Below are 13,610 nucleotides of genomic sequence, written 5' to 3'. Positions count from 1 at the left end.
GGAGATGACAAAGACTGGAACTTTGCTGTGAACCTGCTTGAAGAAGAATCTCCAAGTGCTTGTGTGTGCTTTCCTCCTGTTCTGAAGTCTCAGGGCCACAAAGACTTCACCTGCAACCACTGACCAGCACCTGGACCCCTCTGTGGACTCCTGTATTCAAAAGGGCATGAAACAACTCACATGCCATCAGCAACACCGCCATTGATGCCGTGACCTCCACCATGGCCGGGGGCACCCCTCGTGAAGTGCACAAGGTTCCACCCACCTGCACCTCAGCTCCAACACCCTTGGACACAGGCCGACACCTGCAGTTATCGGCCCACCCATTTCGAATGGTCTTGCATTTCCAATCCCATGCTGCTCCTTAGCCGTAGGGGCAGATTTACAAGCCCCTTGCGCTGCTTTTACTCCACCATTGCGTCACTTTTGTGATGCAGCGGTGGCGCAAAAGATGCGCCATGGTGCGTGGTATTTACAACGTGACACATCTTGCAGATGATTCACGTTGTAAAGCCCTGCGCCAGAAGAGGCGTACCATCGCAGGGGGAGGCGTTCTGGCACAGGAACGCTGTAGTCATGTAATATTCCTTTATGGAATATGGTGTAGGAACACTGTACATGTAATTATAGAATGCACTTGTAGAACCTTGCATATGTAATCTCCTGTTCTGAATGTTATGATTCAAATGGTTATGCAGTCAGCTCCACTTGAGCTGCTTGTTTCCTTCGTTCCTGGTTTCATCTTTATTCAATTAAATTGGATGATACATTTCTACACGTCTTGTTCTATTCCTTCAAGTTACTACAAACGCCTCCCAGAAGTGGCTGAGTGAAATCTACAGGATTTCACTCAGTCACTTTTGGGCTCATGCTGCGTCAAAACCCTGTGCCTGCTTGAAGCAGGCGTAAGGATTGATGCAGCATTGTGCACATAGGGCCCCCCTGATCATTGCTGGAACTGCGTTGCGCTTGCGACGCAAGTCCAGCAATGCGCCACTTTCACGGCACAGATGCTTGATGCATCTGTGCCATTTTTGCCAAATGGTGCGCTGCATTGTAAATGCGGCGCATCAAGGGTGGCGGAGCTGCGGCGCACAATTACTGGCGCATCCCTGCCAATATGCAGGGATGCGCCAGTAATTGTAAATCTGCCCCAAAGTGTTTTAGTGATGTCATGCACTGTGGGTCAGGCAGGAAGTGTCAGATATCTTCCCCTTTGCAAAAGACTAGAGCGGTTCTCAGGGACACAATGACATCCCCTCTGATGCAATATGTACAGTGGTTACCTGAAGTACGTGCTGTTTAAAGCAGGGTGTGCCAAGGTGAGTGCTGACCCCTACTGGCTATTGGATAATCGTGGTGATTCTTGGCAACCTTTGTCCATTCATAGGCTGACTCTCATTCCCACTCTTGCTCAAATGCTAGGCTTCACATAATGTAGGTAATGCTTAACTACTTGTGGAATTTTGTTGGACATTGCACATCGTCCACCATGGTACTCATCCCCTGAATGGACATAGTTTCTTGCAATTGACTGGCAGATCGAGTTCTGGGAATTTTGGGATCACTGTGAAAGTTCAGTTAAAACTTTGGAAACTTTAGTTGGCTCTTACCTTTGAAGTTCGTTTGATGACAGACCTGAGTGCCTTGAAACGTCTTATCTTAGATGTGGATGAATTTCCCTTTTTGAATGTAAATGAGTTTCCTGTGCTAGTTGCTGAACTAAAGCATTTTATATTGGGACTATTTGTAAATGAGGTATAACAATCTATTATCAAAAACATTGAATAGATTTTGTAGGGGAAAAAGAAGATTCATAAAGACTTTACATAGTTTAGTTTCACAATCATTCAAACTTGGTCTTGCTGTTTGCAGTGGTGGAAACTGACAGAGAAGGTTCTGCAGCTGCTACGTTCCTCCAAAGGTTTAGATTCCAACGAAGTAATTCAAGCAGATCCTAGTACTAGTAGGCATAGATATGTCATAGTAGGCACACTAATGGCTTTAGTTGTAGCACGCATTTGTTATAGTACTTATAGTAGTATATTCAACTACAGATAGCTCAGTAGAATCTAAGTCTACTGTTGCCTCTACCACCCCACATTCTTCTGATAGTAACATGCAGTTATGGGGGTTAAGAAATTACACACAGATGTGTGAAGAGGGGATTATACCTCTAACATTCCTTTTAGATTTTTTTGGGCTATATAGACACTATGAATGTGAGGAATTCCTATGTTTGTATTCAGTTGCCTGCTTCTTTTTCAGAGGAAATTACTTAACATCATCTCCCTCTGACATATGGTATTTCTTGTAGTCTCCTATTAAGTATATTTTATGGAGAAGGCAGTTTTCAATATTATTTGTCTTCCACAGGGCCCCCTTATCAAATATTTGAATAGCAATCCTTATCTTAAGAGTGCAGAGATTGCAGGCAAATATTTTGTGTCTCTCAAGTTCCCAGACACTGCGTTTTCACACAGACATAATTTGACTTGTTTGATTTCACATGTGGAAACCACATTTTTAGATTTGCTGGAGAATAGACGGAGAGACCTAAAATCTCAAACTGAAATGGATATGGATTTCAAAACGCACAAGTGGAGTAGTAAACAAATTGAACACCAGAAAAAAAGAAACTTACCTGCCTGAGTATTAGTTAGGGAACACAAGAGAATTTTTTTTTATTATTTAGGCCTCATTTTACAAAAGCATGCTCTTAGTTCAAGAATATAATGCTGGTCTAACCGATTGCCTCAGCCCAATGGGAAGAGAAAAGAAAGACCCGGTCTCTTCTCACGGAAGGAAGGGTGGATTAAACCCCCGGGCACTACTTTCTGCAGGGCTTATCGGGGATAACCAGGGTTCCTCCTCTTTTGTAGGCCTTTCACACCTAGCCTTGGCTAGGTTCCCGTCATTTCGGCCAAGCAAGTCAATTCGTAATCATTGGACCAATATATATAATGATTGTGTTTCTTGAAACCAAGTGTGTCTATATAAAAAAAAACAAAAAAAAGGGGGATACAACCCACAAAAAAAACCTGAAGTGGAAATAAACAAAGGTCAAGAACACATGACAATAAGAGATAACTTGGAGTGTGTTAGTTCCAGAATAAAATAAACAGAATGAATACAGATGAAATTAACACAATCGGGATTGAGGCAAAAACTAAAAACCAGCTATCCCAAAGATCCCAAAATTTTGTTTTTTTTAACCTTTTTGCTTGCTCGATCGAGAGTTGAGATGTACTGGACTGGACCTATCCATTCCGATTTGGTAGGTGGAACAGGTAAGATCCATTTATAGCAGATTTACCTTTGTGCCAGAAGGATCAAGACAAAAAGAAGTACATTCTGGTTTCTTGACAGAGACAGATTTTCTGTGTTTACGTCATTACCCCAAAAATGATTTTGGACACTGTTAACCCAACTTTTCTACCCATAATTTCAGAGATAATATTACTCACGTGGTCCCAGAAAAGCTTGATCGAAGGACATTGCCAAAACATATGTACCCCGTTTACGTTGATATCATCACACCTTGGGCACTTCTTTGTTGCTCCATTCCCCAGTTTAGAAAGTTTCAGTGGCATCTGTGACAAAGCACTAGGGTGGTTACATTCATATCTGTCTCAGAGAACACAGAAGGTGGCACTAGGGACTGTCTCTTCAACACCCAAAGCCATCAGCTGTGGCGTTCCGCAAGGGTCGGCACTCAGCCCCTTCTTGTTCAACATCTACCTCGCTCCCCTCTTTGCGCTGATTGCCAACTGGGGTGTCAAGGCAATCTCTTATGCCGATGACACCCAGTTGGTATTTCCGTACTCAGAGGTGTCGCAGGAGTTCTTCTCGAACTTTAAGGGCTGTCTCCGAGATGTGGCCTGTTGGATGAACGTGATCAAATTAAAACTAAACGCCAATAAAGCGGAGGTGATCTTTTTTGGTAAAGGCCCCCCTTCTCCCTCAGAGCTATGGTGGCCAGCGGAGATGGGCCAAGCGCCTTCACCTAGCCTCTTGGCAAAAAATCTGGGAGTGAGGTGGGATGACAGCCTGTCCTTTACCTCGCATATTCAACAGGTAGTCGGTTGTTGTTTGAGTAAGCTGAGGAATCTCCGTAAGATCCTGAGACTTCTCCCTGTGAGTTGTCGGAAACCAGTAATCCATGCCACAGTAACATCTAGGCTGTATTACGCCAACGGTCTCTATCTGGGCTTACCTAAATACCTGACTCAAAAACTTCAGCTGGTCCAAAATGCAGCTGCGAGACTGTTATTGCGGATCCCTTTTAAGCATTCAGTCTCTCCGTATTTGCGATCACTGCACTGGCTGCCAGTTGCCAACAGAATCAAATTTAAGGCACTTACATTGGCCTTTAGATCTCTGTTTGGCACCTGTCCTAAGTACTTGAAAACCCGGCTCCCGAGGCCCGTGCGCTTCGTTCCAATAGCCGTGTTCAACTTGTCGTCCCACGAGCAAAAAAGGCTCGATTGGGGGTTTGAATTTTTTCGGCAAATGTCACAACGTTATGGAACACCTTACCCCCAGCAATTCAGCAAGCCCCCTCTGAACTTTGCTTCAAACGGTTGCTATAGACCAGGCTCTTTACCCAACCACGCTAAGCTCCCTTGCTTCAACCTTCCAGGTCAACTGTGTTTTTCCTAGCGCCGGGACACCTCCTCGTGAGGTAGCTGTTCGCGCTTTACAAAACACTGTATTATTATTATTATTATCCAGTATGCCTTATGGACAGTAAAAAGATGATTTCTTTTTAAGGGGGCAGCTTTCACATACGACCAAAGGGTAGACATAGATACTTGCCCAAGTGTTTCGATGTCCTCGCCCGGCATGTCCTTCTTCCAGCTCTCCGTAAAGTGGGGCAGTTTTTTATCTCCAGTCTCCATCATTTGCCAATACCATGCTGCTACTTCTTTTCAAATCGGTCTGGTACGTATCGCTGTCACCAAGTCCTCATTCCCAGCTATTTCATTACTTATTGATTTAGTCCAGCTGAGAAGTTGCAGATACTTAAATTTTGAAACAGGGACGTTTGTTAAAGCAGAGAAGCACTGCATTGGATTTAGCTCCTTTTCTACTATTAGCTCTCCCCATCTTACTATTCCGGCCCTGCGTAAAGGGAGGGCCAAAGCATCTTTTAAGCATGCCGGGGTACCCGGAGAATCCCAAATCGGCGTTTCTTCATTATAGTAGGGTATGCCGAGTAGTGCCCTCACTTGAACCCAAACTCTAGTAGCGGCTTTAAGAATCTTCAGTCTGACCTTTTTAAAAAATCTGGGATAACCGAATATTAAAAGAAAAAAGTCAGCTTGGGTGTTATGTGTTTGAGTTAGAGCTTTAAAAAGCGGTGAGTAAGCCTGACTATTATTTAGTGATTGGCGTGAATTTTTAAGGTGAAAAGCACAAAAATAAAGGTATAGGTCTGGGTCGGCTATTCCGCCATTAGTTTTTTTCCTCCTAAGATTTTTCTGGGATATTCTGGGGGTTTTCCTTCCCCATAGAAAGGAAGAAAAGAGACCTTGTGCTTTCCTAAACCAAATTTTAGAAAATTCCAAAGGAATAGTGTCAAACAAAAAAGTGAATTTAGGTAAAATTGACATTTTCAGCAGATTAGATCTTCCCACAATGGAAAGCGGGAGAGACTCCCATGCCTGCAGCTGCTGTCGCACACTGGCCAAAGTTTTATTGAAATTTAATTGGGCTATCTTCTCTATGTTCTTTGTGATTTGCACCCCAAGATACCTTATTTGCTGTTTTTTGAGACCACTTTTATAAGGGGAGTTCTATATCATCAGCTCTGTTTTTTCCTGATTTATGGTATATCCAGATGTTTTCCCAAATTTCTCCAACTGGGACCAAATCTCTGGAAGTGCCTGTTCTAGGTCCCCCGTCAGAATCATAAGGTCATCCGCATATAAACCTATTTTCTTTTCCCAACCCATACAACTAAAAGGGGAGATAATATTGCACGATCTTAGTTTACATGCCAGGGGCTCAATGTACAAATTAAAAAGAAGGGGCAAGAGGGGGCAGCCCTGTCGGGTCCCTCTGGAGATTTTGAATTGGCTTGTTAGATTTCCATTAACAAGAATTCTAGCAGAAGGAGTTTTGTAGCGAGCCTTTACTGCTGCTAACAAGATTTCTCCCAAGTTGAAGCGTTGCATTACCTCTATTAAGAAGTGCCAGTTAACCCTGTCAAAAGCTTTGGCAGCGTTGAATGTTAAAACTGCCAGTGGGATCTCATATAGATTTGCCAGGTCTATTGCTCCAATAAGTTATTGAGTTAGTTCATTCAATTGCCTCCCCTTCATAAAGCCCCTCTGATCAGAATTTATTATAAAACCTGTGACTTTATCAAGCCTCTTAGTGAAAATACGGGTATAGAGTTGATGATCACTATTTAAAAGCAAAATAGGTCGATATGATTCACAAAGTTGTGGATTTTTATTAGGTTTCGGGATTATTGTGATTGTGGCCTCGTTCCAAGAAGCCGGTAGCTCCTGAGCCTGAATATATGCTGAATTAAAAAGTTGGAGTAAGAATGGTGCTAATTCGTCTTTCAGGATGATATATACTTCGTTTGGGATGGCATCGGGATCCGGTGCTTTCCCTTTTGTTAACACTCTGATAACTTGTAGCACTTCTTCTAGCGTAATTGGATCATTTAAGTTTTCTCTATCAGCAGCTGAGAGGGAGGGAAGTTTTAGATCTCGGAAGAAACCTTCCAGCTGTTCTTCAGACAAAATTAAATCTTCAGAGTATAGGTCTAAGAAAAATTGAGCGAAAGCTTCCTCGATCTCTGAATCCTCTTCTATTATCCTCCCAGTGATTGAGCATTTAAGACTCTTTACGATATTTCTGGTGTGATCCATTTTAGTTTTCCACGCCAGAAATTTCCGCACCCCTCTCCGTACTCATGATGGGCAAGTCTGCTTGCCTCCCATTTCTTTTTGTTCCTGGTCTCTAGATGATTTGTTAACTCATTTTTGGCTAAGGCCAACTGTTGTAAACTAATTGGGTCAGTTGGTGTTTGTTCTAAACCTAAATGTTTTTTGAGCAATTTTTGAATCCCATATTGTAATATCTTCCTTTGCTTTTTTGTTATGTGCAATAGAGAGGGAGGTTAATAGGCCTCCTAAGAAGGCTTTATACGAGTCCCAAACTATATGGTGGGCAGCTGAGTTTATATTAAATAGAAGGAATTCTTTTGTGGCTACTTTTAACTTTTCATAATTAGAGGCTTCAAGAGTATTACCCGGCTCAGGGTCCATCTTCGTGGAGAGGGTCGCTGTGTTAAGGCAATTTCCAAGAGAACAGCCGACTGATCGGATAAATGTTCTGGCAGGTGTGTTATTTTAAGAGTATCCTTGGTAGTAGTTCGGTCTGCTAGGAAGAAGTTAATCCTTGAATGATGGCCATATTTCTTATTATAATAAGTGAACTTAACCCCTTCTACCCTGAAGTTTGCCTTTTACCCCCCCATTTATCCATGAGGCCACCCTCTATCATTAGCTGTTTCAGAATCTTTCAAGCTTTTGGTGTAGCCCTGGTAGTTCTATTTGACGTAGAGTCAAGTATGGGATTTAAAACTACATTAAAATCACCTCCCATTATGAGTCGATCATCTACATCACCCAAATTCAGGAACAGAGACTGGAGATTGATCGGTTCATAGGTATTAGGACCGTAGTAGCTAACAAACGTGACCCAGGTTAAGTTGATTTTTGCCCTAACAGTTACCCATCTACCATGAGTATCTGCCACTACATTCCCCATAACTATTTGACTATTTTTTTTTAAATAATAGCTACGCCTTTTATCGGAGCCGTCTGTGTTGAAAACAAAAACAGTGCGCTATCCATTTATGGTTTTTGAGTAGCACTGCCTGCTCTTCTTTTGTGAGGTGTGACTCCTGAATAAGCAAAATATCATAGTTTGTGAGGCGCAAATATTCCAGAATTTTTTCTCTTCTGGCGGGGAAAATGAGGCCATTCACATTCCAGGATAAAATCTTTAATATTAGTGGTCTATCCATACTTATCAAAACAGCAAAAACTAATAAGGATACCTTTCAGCCGTAACATCTTATTTTCAAGATCTAATTTTTGTAAATGAGAACAATTTTTTTTATTTTTTCCCCGAATGCTCCCCCATCCTGTGATTAAAACTTTTCCTTTTGTTTTTTCATAGTGCTTTCCCTTGATCCCCTCCCCTTCCCTCCCTGAGGAACCCTCCCTCATCTCTCGAGGCATTCTGGATGCTTCTTTTCTTTGACCTCTCCCCCTCTCATAACGGATAGGGTAGTAATTATACTTTAATGCTTAATTGGGTGAGCTTTTAATCTGCTTAATCCAGGCACTAACCTCCTCGGGATCTCTGAATTTAAACATCTTGTTCTTCCACATCACCATCAGGGAGGCGGGAAATTGGAGTTTTGCAGTAGCCCAAAGGCTCTTTTGCTCCTGTATCTGTTTAGGACGAGGGGGAACATGGCTGTCAGTCAGGGCTGAGCGGTCCCGGCCTCTAACCTCCCTCCCAATGGAAAGGGTAACTATGCGGGTTTGAGGGTGTAGCTTGCTTTAGGAAGCGGGAAAACTAAACTCGGAGGGTCTCCTTTACTCACCTTGGGATCTACAGCGGGTCTTTCAAGCTTGTATCTCGGTTCGCGGGGAACACGCCGTCACTGTGGCTACGGCGGCTGGAAACACTGCCCCGCCGTCACGAGGAGGGGTTCGGGCAGAAGCTGTGCTACGGGTCGCTCGAGGACGGCGCGCAGCTGCAAGAATCGAGTTCTCAAAAGGCAGAAGCCCCCTTGCGGTCTCGGCGGTAGTGAAAACTGTTGGGCTCCAGGAAAACGGCAGGGAAGATGCAGCGGGAAATGAGAAACCCCCGCTAATGACCCTGGTAAGGAGGAAAAACAAAAAAGGGGGCGCAGTGGCTCTCTCCAGGGGGAAGTATTATTAAGCCTAAATCTGGCCGTGTCAAGTTGGGGGGTGCGAGCACACAACAAACAGTGCAGACCCAAAAGCCTGTGGAGGGCACGGGGAAAGTAACAACATCCCTCAAACTAGCAAAAGTTTTAACAGGTATACCCTGCATAGCAAAGGTATATGGGGGCTTGACCTGTCACCTACTGAGAATCTTTCAGGCTGTAATCCAACAAATACTACACAAGTGGATAATGTAACTTTTCAACCCCATAAAGAGGGGAAAAAAGTTATAAAATCTAAAAACAAGAACATTAAACAAACTAATCCAGTAAGCTCCCGTGTCACTCCATCCCTTTGCAAATATTTTAAAGTTCAAGCCCAGACTAGAGCTTCAAGTATTCAGAGTGACCAAAGGTTTGAGCAACTCGAGAAATCAGATACAGGAGTTCCTGAAGATTTTAGTGTCAGAAGAAACTCAAGGGTCATGGAGCAGAGAAACGACTTGATCCCTTTTGAGAATAGATTTTCTTGCCTAGCAGGAATGGCAGGAGTAGGAACAGGGGGGAAACATCACTTACAACGCATTTATTACAACGCACTACCATTACAACGCAACCATTACAACGCAAACCATTACAACGCATTGCGCTGGGGGGCGCTCTAGGATAGGGAATATATTTAATTTACTATCCAACACCTTCCCTACTATCCACGGGGATTGGAGTTGGAATAGTAAATTAAATAAATCACTATCCAGCGCTTAAAAGCACTATGCGTTGTAGTGGTATGCGATGTAAAAACCGCGTTGTAACAGCAGGCGTTGTAATAGCCTGCGTTGTAACGACACCAATCCGAACAGGGGGCACTGTAGCTGCACCACAAACTGACTCCACTGAACGAATTTTAGTGCAGCAAATAGCAATACCACCAACGCCAGTTGTGCTGTCAACACTAACGCCTCAGTTAATCCATCTAAACCAGTCAATCAACTAGTAGTAGTCAATCAACTAGATGATCAGTAAGGGCCCTCTGTAGAATATGTAACGAGGCCCGAATCCACTACAGAGAACCTGCTCTTAAATCTGATATCGGAAATGAGAGAAAAATTCACTATATCAGAAGGTAACCAACAAAGGACTCAGGGGACTTGTGAGACCCTAGAGTTAAAAATAAACAACATATTGGGCAGAGTGGAAGCAGTAGAAGCCACAGTAGAAGTCCTCTCAAAACAGGTCAAGAAGAACACAGTAGAGATCAAGAGTCTAAAGCTCAAGGACAAAGCACTAGCAGACAAACTGGAGAGTTTAGAAAACAATGCCAGAAGAAATAACATTCAGACCTTGAGTTGAGGGATATTAAAACCTTTATAATTGATCTTTTTAGTGTCGCCCACCCCGAGATCGAGAAGTCAACCCTTGAATATGATATTCAGAGAGTATATCGAGACCCCTTTACTAAACAGCCTGGAAGGAAAATACCCAGTAAAATATTAGTAAATTTTAAATCATACTCAATAAAAGAAAAAGGGGAGTATATAACAAGGGAGACTGGTCATTCCGCATCAGATCTGATATTTCACGCACCACACAGGATAGGCAGTGGGAATTGGGAAAACACAAGAGAAAATTGTGTATACATGTTGAGTAATACATATTGAGTATAAATGTTGAGTTATATAGATCTGTTATTTCTAGGGAAGAGTAAATATGAACACACTTTTGAAGCAAGAGGGAAAAACTCTAATTTCCTGGAGTAACAGGATGCTGTGATTCCCAGAGCCTATATTATTTGTGGTCAAAATGCAAATTTCAGCTTGCCACGTGGATGGCATTCTACTTGTTAACTTGGTATAGATTTTCCGAAGATTTATCATGTGGAATATTTTAATGTTTCTGCATAGGAAGGGAGAACCAGAACCAAATTCGGTGTTAGTGCAGCAGGCTCACGGACAGAATGTTGATGTAAAAAATATAGATGTAAAAAATAATGAGGTAAAAATATAGAAGGCAAAAATAAAGACTCCCTGTACAAAAATATCAGAAAAAAATTCAAATGTCAAAAATACAGTTGTACAAAAAAACGATTTTTATATACATATATGAAAAAATAATAAATAATCAATATATTAAATAATAAAATTAATTAAAAAATACATTAAATATATACTTTAACAAATAAACAGATTTAAAAGAGTTAAACGCACATACATAATAATTTATATATATTTACTTTAAAGCAATTAATAATAAATTATGAATTTTAATTTATTTTATATTATTAAAATAATATTTAAATGAATATATGTATATATATATATATATATATGCACAGATAGTCAAACTGTAGCTCCAGCTTCCAGGAACCAAAACAGACGACCAAACAAATCCAAAATAAGGCAAAAGAAGATTTATTAAGGCAAACTGAGCAGCAGAAGCGAAACTGACACGTTTTGGCGGATGCCCTTGTTCACGGTCAAATGTTTACCCACATAGCCTGGATTTTTAAACTGCTAGTGCACACCATGTGATACAATTCAACATAGAAAAAATACTACTACTACGTTTGTGCGGCACTATAGAGTGAGGGGATAATCAATGACCATATTTCATGTTAAAATCACATGAATACAAGTTTATAACGGAATAAATTCATTTTGTAAAGCAAGAAAGTTTCTGCATAAATGCATAAGCACGGTCAAAACAGTATAACATTATGAATGCATATTGTGTGCAAATCATCGGAGTATGTAAACATTACATTTTGTGCAAAACAGACAGCTTTAGTTTAAAAGCATACTATAAATACTTAAAATCATTTTAAATACAAAAATGAATTGTTATTCTAAAAACTATCCGTAAGCGATGTGCAATTTTGCGCAATGTAAACTCACACTCTGTGCAAAAGATGCTAATAAATACTGTGCTGTTAAGACAATGAACATTATTTACAATCCTGCGGGGACATCTAAAATTGATGGCAACCCCTTCTACTAGTCATAGTATTGTGGGGACATCGACTGATGATGGCAACCCCTCTGTTATCAAATATCGTGCCTACATCTAGTAAGTATCTATTGTAATCTATTAGTGCCCCTAACACCTAAAATAATGAATACCAAACTAATATTGTAGATTAGTTCAATGAGTTCTACTCTCCACTCTCCACAGGTCAAAGAAAAATAAGGGTGAAATGACAAAAAGATTTTTTTACATTTTTTTAAATTATAATTTATATATATTGGAAAAAAACAGCACAGGTGAGACCCAGTGCAGCAACAGTTGGCTTTATTTCAAAATCAACAAAAGCGCCTGCTCCATAAGTCTAACATTTCGGCGTCATGCCTTGCTCACAGACTGGATCGAAAGCGCCCAGGTGCGCTAGAGTCTCATTTTAAACGGCGCACCACGTGACTGTAGTAGTGAACTACTGATCCCACAATGCATGGTGCGAGTATAGTTAATATTATGCAACAATTTCATCTTTGCGCACCTGCATGATTTTGAAATGGGAATTATTTAAGCAGTCACGAACGTGCAAATCACTGCTGCTCTATTTCTTAATGTCTTTGACTCCAAAAGAGACCATTAGTAGCTGCAAGATCACGACAGGATGTCACCCTGTCTGAACCCCTTCCACGCACCAACCTTGTTCCTCAGTGGCAATCCTCAGTGGGTTGGCGGCACGAGTGGGCCAGTTGCCCCCAACATTTTCTAGGACGTGAAGAAGGCCCAACCTAGGGGTACGGGGCAGGTCCCACCCCAGCACCTCAGACAGGCAATCCCAGACCCCGGCCCAGAACCGAGTCAACCGCACACAAGACCACACAGTGTGAAAGAGGGTGCCTCTCTCCGAACCACACCTCAGGCATTCCGGGGTTGCAATCAGGCCCGCCCGCCACAAACGGTCCCTTGTGAAATAAGCTCGATGCAGATATTTGAACTGAATAAAGCGGAGGCGGACTGCAATGGCAGCCCCCCGGGGGGATTCGAGGGCCTCGCGCCAGTCGTCTTCGTCCAAGGGGCCAACATCGGCCTCCCATAGGGCCTTCAGTGTCGAGAGCGAGGGGGAGCAATGCGTGACCAAGGAGCGGTATATCTGGGAGACTTTTTTGTCACCCAAATCCCCCATAAACAGCTTCGCTTCTATGGGACTGAAGTCCGGGAGCTGCTCCAGCCCCACCAGGCTAGGAGTAAGAGCGTGGCGAAATTGGAGATAACGAAAGAACTGGGACCTGGGCATGTTGAACTCAGCACTAAGTTCCTGAAAGGATTTAAGAGTAGTGCCGGAGAGGACATGCCCCAGGGACGAGACCCCTATTGCGTCCCAGCCGTCGAAGCCCTGCAGCGACGCCAGCGCCGGCAGCAGGCCATTACGCCACAACGGAGTCTCCGCTGTCAGTTTACCCCACCAGCCCATGCGGTGCAGGGCCCTCCGCCAAACATCAAAAACCACCTGGGTAACTCGTGGGAGCAGTCGTCTCCTCCTGGCCGAATACAACAACGTGTGAAGGGAGGCGTCGCCCATTAGAGAGTGCTCCAGGGCATAGGCCGGGTCACAGCGGTGCCCATACCACCACTCGTTTAGCACCAGGAGATGGGAGGCCTGATAGTAGGACAGCATATCTGCAGTAGCCAAGCCGCCACAGTAAGTAGAGAGGAAGCACGT

The sequence above is a fragment of the Lissotriton vulgaris genome, chromosome 5 (assembly GCF_964263255.1).
Source record: "Lissotriton vulgaris chromosome 5, aLisVul1.2, whole genome shotgun sequence".
Classification (NCBI taxonomy): Eukaryota; Metazoa; Chordata; class Amphibia; order Caudata; family Salamandridae; genus Lissotriton; species Lissotriton vulgaris.
Note: the sequence above shows the minus strand (reverse complement) of the source record.